The sequence below is a fragment of the Physeter macrocephalus genome, chromosome 5 (genome assembly GCF_002837175.3).
Source record: "Physeter macrocephalus isolate SW-GA chromosome 5, ASM283717v5, whole genome shotgun sequence".
NCBI classification, from domain to species: domain Eukaryota; kingdom Metazoa; phylum Chordata; class Mammalia; order Artiodactyla; family Physeteridae; genus Physeter; species Physeter macrocephalus.
In genome coordinates, this window is record NC_041218.1 from 24,967,359 (window position 1) to 24,978,752 (window position 11,394).

The 11,394-nt window shown below is 45.1% G+C and overlaps 1 protein-coding gene across 2 annotated transcripts in view; it reads left to right on the forward strand.

Moving 5' to 3' along the window:
* GRM8 (glutamate metabotropic receptor 8) overlaps positions 1-11,394 on the forward strand; it is a 773,539-nt gene that overhangs the window by 170,618 nt on the left and 591,527 nt on the right. The gene's annotated exons all lie outside the window — the stretch shown is intronic.

Genomic DNA, 11,394 nt, shown 5'->3' on the forward strand with positions numbered 1-11,394 from the left:
ACCCGGTTCCCCTGCATCGGCAGGCGGACGCGCAACCACTGCGCCACCAGGGAAGCCCAGCCCTCTTCCTTCTTGACCCTCTGCATCTTCCACTGCGGCCGACATCTTCTTCTGGAAACTGTCTTTTTTAATAGCGGGCAGAGCTCCTTCTGCTATGTTTCCCTCTTGGCACCCTTATCTCCTCCCACCCCAGTGGTAATGTTTCTGAAGGAGCCGTTCTTGGCCATCTCGTCCAAGTTTTCACTTTGAACCATCATCTGTGTGTTAATGACTCCCCAGATGAGATCTCTGTCCTGGTGTCTCATCGAAGCTCCAGACTCAAGCTCTCTCATTCGTCTTCATACTCCCTCTCTTTCCTCTTCCCTCTCCTCCCTCCCAGTCCGGGCCAGGCACACAACTAGGTAGAGGGGTTACATATGAAGACCACAGGTTTTGCCTTCAGAGCCCAGGTTAGCGGAGGGGAGAGATGGGTGTTGACTCACACAATCTCAGCAGTTCTAACAGTTTGAAAGTGCAGGTGAAGGGCTTCCCTTATGGCGCAGTGGTTAGGAATCTGCCTGCCAATGCAGGGGACACGGGTTCGAGCTCTGGTCTGGGAAGATCCCACATGCCACGGAGCAACTGGGCCCGTGAGCCACAGCTACTGAGCCTGCGCTCTAGAGTCCGCGAGCCTCAACTACGGAGACCGTGAGCCACGACTACTGAAGCCCGCGCACCTAGAGCCCATGCTCCGCAACAAGAGAAGCCGCCGCAATGAGAAGCCCGTGCACCACAACGGAGAGTAGCCCCTGTTCGACGCAACTAAAGAAAGACCGCGTGCAGCAATGAAGACCCAACACAGCCAAAAATAAATAAATAAATAAATTTATTTTAAAAAAAAAAGAAAAGTGCAAATGAAGATGTGCCTAAGATGCTGGGGGAACAGAGGTAAAGTAAGATCACACATGCTTAATTCTCTCTGGGTAGGGGTGATGCCAGGCTTGATTCCGTGAAGCCAGTATGAGTTGAACTGTGAAGAATGAGAAGGCGTTAGCCAGGAGAAAGGGCTCTAGGGACTACCCTGCACAATTGCACAGGGATGGAGAGGCACGTGTTTGCAATGGCTGGGGTACAGGCTACATGGAATGTAGGGATGGAATAAGTAAGAGGGAATAGGCTTGGAATATGGGCAAAGGCTAGCTCAGAAAGGACCTTCTGTGCTATTCTAGGGTTTTGTTTTTTTTTAAAACTATCTGCTCAACATCGCTAATTAGCATTTCATTCTTATAATCTCTGTGACCGAAATGATCTTTTACTTCAAATATTTCTGTTCACCACATTAAATTTCAGCTAATGAGGGGATACCTCGTGGTGGGTGTTTTGCTTACAGAATGAGTTCATTTCTGGTAAAGGGAAGAAGGGCTGCTTTTGCTAGCAAGCCTTGGACCCAATCCAAAACTGGCTTAAATAATAAGTGCATTTTTCTTCTTCCATCACGAGAAGGTTGGAGGTATGTCAATTCCACAGTTGGTTATGTCAATGTCCAGCTAAGGCGGCATGGATTTTACTTCTTTCTGCTTTTCTGCTCTGCTGTCCTTAGAAGGTGGGGTTTCTCGTCATCCTTCTACCCTCATTGTCTCATTGTAGGAGGTCCAGGTATCACATGCAGATGGCAATATCTATAGACAAACAAAGGGAAATTTCTCTTTACGAATATCTCCATTTTTTTAAGAGCAAAAATCCTTTTTCAGAAACCTCCAGAAGAACCACACCCCCCTCCCTGCAACATGTTTTTTTGGCCAGAATTCTGTCATAAGCCTATTCCTATATCAGTAGGGAAGTGGAAGCACAATGAGAGAGCTAGACTATGCATGCTCACTGGTGACAGAATTGCCACATAGGGACAAAAATTGGTTTGGGGTGTGGGGAGGGTTAGTTTCTTATGCTGCTGTTAGAAAGTACTGCAAACTTAGGGGCTTAAAAACAACACAGATTTATGATCTTATAATTCTGGATGACAGAAGCTCAAAATGTGTCTCACTGGGCCAGAATTGAGGTGTCAGCAGGGTTGTATCCCTCTAGAGGCTCTAGGAGAAAATCCTTGCCTTTTTCCTCTTCTGGAGGCTGCCTGCATTTCTTGGCTCATGGTCTCCTTCCTCCGTCTTCAAAACCAATAATGACCAATTGAGTGTTTTCAAGATGCCCTTTCTCTTTCTGATCTTCTGCCTCCTTTTCCCCATTTAAGGAAATTTGTGATTCCACTGGATGTACCAGGATAATTCAGGGTAATCTCCCCATCTGAAATTCAGCAGAATAGCAACCTCAATTTCATCTGCAACCCTACTTCCCCTTTGCTGTATAATCAAACATATTTACAGAATCCAGAGATCAGCATGTGGAAATGCTTAGGGAGCCATTATTCTGCCTGCCACAGGGACAAAAAGACATAGATGTTACAGCGGTTCATGGTCCTCCAAAGGGCTACATAAACAGCTGTACAGTATATCTGTGGTATTAAAATATCATGGGAGGAGTTTGGGGAGTATTTGAGTAAAAAAAGGTCTACAAGGATTTCATGAGGGAACAGTGAAGGAAAGAAGGTTGAGAAATACTGAGGCAGACTAATTCAACCAAGATCTTACCAGTGGGGCACGAGAGGGGCCATTGTGCCCTGAGGCAAGTGGCCTGTGCTACCTGAACAGTCCACGGGCAAGGGGGAAGGGGAAATGGCTGTTGGGTCTACAGGTAGGCAGGATCTGCTCCTGGGGAGTGACCTGAAGCCGAGGCAAGAAAAAGGGTGGTCAGTAATTGGGCACCCGGCAGAGAGCCATTAACTTTGGCAGGGATGAAGCCATGAAATATCCAGATGGTTTCCGACACCGTTTGTTCTGCCTCTCCAGAGGCAGATTTTTTAAAAATTTGCTTTTATTTTATCTTTAAATAAACAAAATGATGCAGTTTCTTGTCCTTAGAAAGCATCAAAGTTTGCCCCTGGCTTTTAAAAAATATATAAATGATGTCGCATAATACTTCAGTTGTGCTTATATATGTCACCATTGGACGGCTTGATGTCAGAATATTTGGAAGACGAGATCAAAACGGTTGATTAGAAATGTGATAATGAAATTTCCTATTGCTTTCATACATGCTTTTCTTTGTATGGGTATCATTTTTTTTTTTCTTTTTCACCAACCAATTGTTTATCTAGAAGTTACCATTCGAAATTCCATTACTTCATGAACTGCTCACAAAGCCTTGGAAAATTACTGCTAATTCTAAAATAATTGTACCACTTATCATTACTCAGTCAGGAAAAATGGGCATTTCTGTGTGCTTTTGCAATATTTAGATAGGCTGTTACATCTCTTCCTTTAAAATAGTCCTGATTGCAATGCAAATTGCAAGCTGTGATGCCCTCACTAAAAATTGGAATGGCAACAATTCTGTCTGGTTGATATCCTCTGTTGACAGCGCGTGCTTCTGAGAGCTATGCTCAGTCATCTTGGGTCCCTTCACTAAGAGGACCAGTGTGTGGTCTTTCCAGCTAAGGCTGGACTTTGCATCATCATATAGTCATTCCCGGGACACACGTGCCTTCTCTGTCTATCAGGAGTTATGATTGCCCTCTGCTGGCAATTGTCTCCACCATTCTGTCAGGCTTGGTACTGAGATGGGGGAAGCTGCTCATTGAACATTGAATTCAGTTCCACAAACATTATTAAATGCCTGTTCTATGCCAGGGTCTGTACTGGTGCGGGGGCTAAAAGGGCTTGATCTATGTCGCTGGGCAGCTGTAGTCTAACAAAATGGATGAATGACAGGACGGTGGTGCAGAAGTGCCGTGAAGGCACAGATGGAGGTGTGGAAAGAAGGATCAAGGAAGTCTGCAAGAGCAGATGATGTTTCATCTGCATCTTGTTAGTGCAACGGATTAAGAACATGCTTTCTTTCTTTCTTTTTTTCTTTTTTTTGCGGTACGCGGGCCTCTCACTGTTGTGGCCTCTCCCGTTGCGGAGCACAGGCTCCGGACGCGCAGGCTCAGCGGCCATGGCTCACGGGCCCAGCCGCTCCGTGGCATGTGGGATCTTCCCGGACCGGGGCACGAACCCGCGTCCCCTGCATCGGCAGGCGGACTCTCAACCACTGCGCCACCAGGGAAGCCCCAAGAACATGCTATTTTAAATAAAAGCCTCTTTCTAAGGTGGGCCGAAGGAATTTGGATAAGCCTAGAACTGCATTTGAGAATAGAACTTGCAACAACTAAGTTTCTCTGGTTAAGAGTTCCTCAACCCCATGACATTTGGGGCTGGATAATTGGCTGTTGCAGAAGCCTGTCCTGCGCACTGTGGATGTTTAGCGGCATCCCTGGTCTCCACCTTCTAGGTACCAGTAGCACCCCGACTCATGACAGCCAAAAATGTCTCCAGACATTGTTGAATGTCCCCTGGGTGTTGGGGGCGGGGAGAGAATCACTGCAGCTGAGGATACTGCTCTAGATAGTAGATTGAGAAGAATACAGAATCCTAAATACCTTAAAAAGAGAAGGAAGGGATAACAAGAAAATGGGAAAGAAGAGGAAAGAAGAGTCAGGGAGAGGGTAAAAAGTTAGGTTACCAAGGAGCTTGCCTTGCCAGTAAAAAGATCGCTGAAGGAGGGCACTTGAAAAACAGGCATGTCTGCTGGCCAATTTGAAGTGATTTGCCTTGTTTCATAGGAAACGGCCTCACCCAACGCTTCTCGTACACAAGGTGGTCTTCTGTGAGCGGTTTTGTTTTGGGTGGGAGTTTTTGAAATAGATTGGACTTCCACATACAGTGTAGAACAGGAAATGTCACATTTGCCCCAGTAGCTAATCCGTAAATGGAATTATTTGTTAGAAGAGAATTTAGGATCATAGGTAACCACAAGGCTAGAACTTGCTCTGGAAATCACAGCAATTTGGGCACAGTCCATGAAGGTACACAGAGAATAAAATGGAGGTTTAGGCTAATACAGTTTAGATCTCAAAGGGGGAGGAGCACCTCTGGTTGAGATCCGGTTTATAGGGGAGAATGCACCAGTTAGAAGAATATTACTTATGAAGAGCCCTAGCATTTGCCCAGAAGAACACCAGAGGGCCAGAGTGAGCACGTGTGCACTCCTAGACATCTGCGTGCTCTAGTTGCAGCCCAGGTGCCCTGCTCGGCACAGACACACACTTACACACACACATATGCACGCTGCATTAAAGATCTGCTCTGGGAAGCTAGTATGGACGGAGAACAATGCAGAAAAATACAGGCTGTCTAAAGGGAGAACAGCACATGCATACAACGTGCAAATAGTGGTTGGAGCACTTGATGGGGAGTCAGGAAACAGGGCTTCTTCCAGTTCACCCTCTAATTCTCTGTGTGACCCTAAGGAATCATTCCCCCTCTCATATAGTTTCTTCCACTTTAAAGACTTTGTTGGACTAAGTGTTCCAACCATAGACCCTTCCTGTTCTAACATCCTTATGAATCCATAAAAAACCTGAAGTGTAACTGGTGTGACTCCTGTTCTTCACTTGGATGGGACATCTGTTTATAGTGCCTGAGCCAGACCAGCTCAACTAATGTCAAACCCACATCTGGGAGGGACACCAGGGTCAGACCTGGAGCGAAGGACCCCGTGACAGCCTGAGGCTCCCATCAGCTACCCGACCTCTGGAGGAGCCCTGCCAGATCTTGTTCTTCAGGGACTCCTTAAAGGGCGTTAAAGTCAGGGTGCTGTCGTAGGAGGAAACAGAAGGGACGCGAGACAGAAGGGATGCAGTAGCCTGGGTGTCCTAGAAGCTTCCTAAAGCTGCTTCTGCCTCGTCTCCTTGTGGACACTCTCTGTTCTCTCTGTTTTCCTGGGCTTGAAGCCACACCCATTTTGCTATCTCTTCACTGTTGATAATGATGACTCAAAAGTGGGCTTCTGCTCTTGATTGCCTGACTGTTGGCTGTGCTTTCAAGACCGGTTTGAACGTGGAACAGAAGTAGAGGATTTGTGTTCCTGTTGCATATTGAAGCATTACAAGTCTATTTGTGCACAGAGCAGAGAGGATTTTTAGGGCAGTGAAACTACTCTGTGTGATGTCTTAATGGTGGGTGCAGGCTATTATACATTTGTCCAAACCCAAAGAATGTACAGCACCAAGAGTGCACCCTAATGTAAACTATGGACTGCTGGTGATGACGTGTCAGTATAGTGTGCCCTCCCACCACTCTGGTGGGAGTTGTTGATAATGTGGAGGCTGTGCATGTTGAGGAGGGCAGGGATATATGGGAAATATATGTGCATGTTGAGGAGGGCATATGTGCATGTTGAGGAGGGCAGGGATATATGGGATATATGGGCAATATATATATATATCCCATATATGGGATATATATGGGAAATGTCTGTTGTTTCTGCTCAGTTTTGCTGTGAGCCTAAAACTGCTCTAAAAAAATGAAGTTCATTTTTAAAAAGTCAAGTTGCCTTCATTTTTGGTTTCTTTCAGCTTTTCCATCCCTCTTTGAGACTCAGAGCTGCCTTAATGAATCTTTTACCACACTGTGGGAAGTTGTTTACCAATTTCTGCTTTTAATGCAGCTGTTGGACACTCAGGCTGTCTGTTAGCCAAACTGGCTTTCCACCAACCACCTTTTCCAAGCTTCTGTCTCTTAAATACAATGTTTTTGACTAGACTAAGCATATCAAACAGTCTTTTAACACTTTTAAAGCATGTATTTGCCACCATACAATTCAATTCAATAAATATCTTAGCACTTTCTCTGCAGAAGGCCTTCTGCTAGGTGCTTCTGGGTTGTATAAAGATGAAAAGCTATGCTGCCCTTTTCAGTTTGAACTCCAGTGGGAGCTTAAGAGGGAAGTGTGAGTGGGCCTCCCTTCTTCAGGATCATACCTCCAGCCCAACTGCTGGCTCTTTGCATGCCTGCCCCTCCTCCCCCAATAATGGGAAGAGTCCCCTTGGCAGTTGCTTCAAAAACAGGACAGGACTATGTTCATAAACTAGGTTCAACAAGTTCTTGGCAGGCTCTGTAGGTCACTGCTACCCTCTTGCACGTACTCCATCTGAAAACCAAGAAGGTAGATTTAAATCATGGACAGTGAGACAAATAACCCTATTTATTTCTGGTTTCTCTGTTGTTGTCATACCACTTCCCCCACTGCTTTCCAATGAAAACAATATATGAATGCATTTATCCAGTAAATATATTATTGTATTTGCACCGATGTTTTAAAAAAATTATTTATTTATTTTTGGCTGCATTGGGTCTTCGTTGCTGCACGCATGCCTTCTCTAGTTGCGGCGAGCGGGGGCTACTCTTCGTTGCGGTGCGTGGGCTTCTCATTGCGGTGGCTCAGTAGCTGTGGATTGCGGGCTGTAGAGCACAGGCTCAGTAGTTGTGGCACATGGGCTTAGTTGCTCCACGGGATGTGGGATCTTCCCAGACCAGGGCTCGAACCTGTGTCCCCTGTGGCTCGTGGGCTCTAGAGCGCAGGCTCAGTAGTTGTGGCGCACGGGCTTCGTTGCTCCGCGGCAGGTGGGATCTTCCCGTGCCGGGGCTCGAACCCGTGTCCCCTGCTTGGCAGGCGGATTCATAACCACTGTGCCACCAGGAAAGTCCCATTTCCACCAATTTTATTTTAATCCGTTCATTTCATTTTATGAGACTACCGGTACAGCCATATTTTGTGCACTGTGGTCCATTAGCTATGTCATGGTAGGGACTATCTAATTCGAATGGATTTTAGGCTTAACTCCAGGTAATGCTTGCTGCATTTTACTGTGGAAAGCAATATTTGTTGCCCATGATTTCTCATTTTAGGAGTCTACAATCTGTAGCTGGGCAACCTATAGATTGAGCTTCAATCTTACCTGGTGAAAATGTAAGATGCTGGCTGTCACCATTCCATTTCCCACCTCTGCCACTAGGTCTTTCCCAGCAACGTGGCTGTGGGCAGTTTTTCCTACCGCAGCAACCTTGGGAAAATAAAATAAGCCTTCATACAAAATCAGTAGGGACACTCACATTAGGTGTGGCTATCTGGGGTAGGAAATATGCCTGTAATGCTGAGAATACAATGAATTTCAAGAATACACGAAGGGGGAATCTGGCTTTCTGTTGGAACACCCCACCGGCAGGGCAGGGGTGCTATCAGTAAATGGGATGCTAACGAGAACCTGAAGAGTATCCAGAATTCCAGAATTTCCAGTGAAGAGATCAGGGTATAGCCTTAGACAGAGCTTGACTGTGTCAGTGGATTCAAAACTATGGCAGGCTTGAAGTTGCTAACATTCAAGAGAAGAAGGCGCCAACAGATGATGGAATTAGTGTAATGTTTAAAGGAGGGAGGAGAACATGTAGAAGGCAGTTAGTGTATATCCAGCACTGTTAGGAGAGAGTGCGAGTAGATAGGATGGAACCTTATGGCCCTATGGCAAGGCAACTTGTATAATGGGAAAGGATGCTTTACGTTATCTCAAGAGGCATGTCTCAAAGTCATGGTTTCATTTCAAGTGATAGTGAAGTGTATGAGCATTGATTAGTGTGAGCCGGTTCCCAGGTGTTTGTCAACGTTGCTGGACGTACAAAGCTGAGGATCATCGCTCAGAACAGGGCAAGTGGGGACATCCCAGAAGCTGTGTCCCCAGAGGAGGAGCAACACTCTGCTTCATTCCCTTTCAACATACACATCTGTGACCCTCTGCTGTCCTTGTCCTTTGCCTATATTGCACAATTTCATGCTCAGATGCGATGCGTGAATGAGAATTGGAAATGTAAAAAATGGACGATGTGGATATTAAATTTTCATAAATGGCAAAAAGGCTGAGTTTTACATTGAAGTCCCCAAAGCCTTCCTGTACCCCACTAATGGTGCCTGTACTCTGGATCATAATTAATCAGAATATTATTTTATTTCTACCTTCTATTATTTAAAAAGCCCAATATTATTTGGAATATCAGATGAATTCAGCATACTATTGTATTGCCATCTGGGCTTATCATCTTGGACTTCCATTTCGAAGTCTTATTGAACCAAGCACATTACAGCAATTTGTACGTGAAACATTCCAGCGTTACTAAAACTTCTATAGTCCTGAAAGCGCAAGTTAAATTAAAGCATACGCCTTTGCTTACTTAAGGTTTTATTAATGTTACAGTCCTATCTGCAGAAGACTTTTCTTTTCGAGGACAAAAATTCGTTACAGAAACTTCAAATTATTTAAGAGCTGGTGACTCATACTTGACAGGATTTTCTGTCTAGTTAGAGGAGCACAGTTTTACCGTGTGCATAAAAATGTGTGAGGGAGACTTCATGCTTCAGAATCTGGGCTGGGTCTTTCACTGGGTCCCTGATCTGGTGGGTTGCTCCTTCCCCATGACCACTGACAGCCTGGGTGGCTCATAAAGTTTGAACTCAGAATGCTTTCATGCTGCTTCTGCTAAAACCAGTCTTTGCTGGATCCGCTTTAGTTTGGCTTGGGGAAAACCAAACAACCCCGCCTATGCAATCAGACAAAGTAAATTCCCTTGGCCCATACTTTTGCCTCTCCTGAAAGAGTAAGTGGAAACTTCTAAGCTAACAGCAAACTCCGAAGCCCTTTGAAAGTGTTCATCTGCTCAAAAGCCATTCCCATCATAAACATCCTTAACAGCCATCCTCGGGGTTTCAGTGATGGGATGCAGGCCATCTTTCTCTGTGCTAACTCATCTGCCCCCTTTGGATTCATGGTCCATTACTCTATTCTTCCTGTTCATGTGGTCAGACTGACCCAGAGGCAGGCTTCCACCCTGAAGGCCTTTTGTGTGGCTGACCGTCTTCAGCTGTTAAGTGATTTCTCCCCTAATAGGTCCCTCCAGTCCCTAGAAGTGTTATCCTCTGCAAAGGTTTTCTCAGTGGCCTGGAAGGCAGTGATATTTGTTCCTGCCTCTTGGGCAGAGGAAGGCTGCCTTCCTCCAGCTGTGGCAGTGATGAATGACTGACTTCTCTCTCCATTTATTCCCCCTTCACTTTCCCTCCCCTCCTCTTGGAGCTGTCTCTATAGAATACTACTTTTTGAAGCAAGAAGAAGAAGGAAAAAAGAAAGGATGGCTTATGTGCAAGCAGTTTGGTGGTCTAGCTTCACCTCCCTTGGTCCCCTGCCAAAATAAAAGAAAGAAGCTAGAAGAGCATCTGACCTTACCTCGCCCTTCTTCAAAACCCGCTTAAAAATAATGTTTAAGGTTTAACATGTGGGCTGGAAAAACACCTAGAGCTTTCTACCTTCAATTGTACTCTTTACCTCTCTGTAAAACATTCTTTGTGTTTCTTTATGTTTCAGGGTAGCTGTATATTTTATTCATTCAATCTTGCTGAATTAATAATCATTTGTTGGGTGTCTATACATGTGGTGATACATGTGGTGTTGAGCCAGAACCTAAAAAAGAAATATGATAAGAGGATTCAGCATTTAGTAGGTAGGACAGGCAAGAAACACACATAAAATCCTTATGAAACAGTAAAAGGAAGCATATAATTCGGTTCAAGAGCAAATGATACAGATATAAATGCTAAAAAGTTTCTGAGTAAAGGAGATCAGTATAATCTGGAGTGAATGGGAAAAAAAAATCCACAAACACAGGAAGACCTTGGAAAGTCTTAGATGCTGGGCTCAGGGGATGTACTTTATTCTATAAAAGTGGGAAACTTTTTGGAAATATGTGAGCATCCTCAAAACGTCTTGTGAGAAGAGATGAGCAGGCAAGAACTCTGTGGCTGTGAAGGAAGTGGCTCCATAAAATGTAAATTAAAAGCCTGTTCAGACAGGGAGAGCCTTTTGAGACTTTCAAATCAAGTGACAATGAAGGAGGGAAAATGCTTGCCGAAGGCCAGAGGGTTGGTCGGGTAGACATAGATCGTACAGGGTGATGTTTGAGGGGACCAGGTATTGAGCAGCTGAGCATGGGTGGAGAGACAGGGAATCTGTGGACAGAATCGGGGATGCCAGGTGAAAGCCGTGGAAACAGAGCATGAGCCTCAGTACATCTCAATGGCCAGAGCGGCAGCACTGAAGACATCTTAAGAACTGAGACATCAAAGGGAATGGAGAAAAACTGATGAATTCAGGAGATATTTATCAGCAGTATCCGTGGCATTCCACAGCTGGGCATGTGGGGACAGAGAGGGAAAACCCTCGACGGTAAGGATTTTCTGTTTTTACCAGACTTAGTTTCCGTTGTGGGGTCTGATATTCAATTTGAAATAACTTGAACAGGGAGAAGGCCAATGTGATTTATTTCAGCCCAAAGAAAAAAAGGTATAGAAAAAGTCAACCATGAATCTCAACTGTTGCCGTATTTTTTTTTTTTTTTTTTTTTTGCGGTACGCGGGCCTCTCACTGCTGCGGCCTCTCCCGTT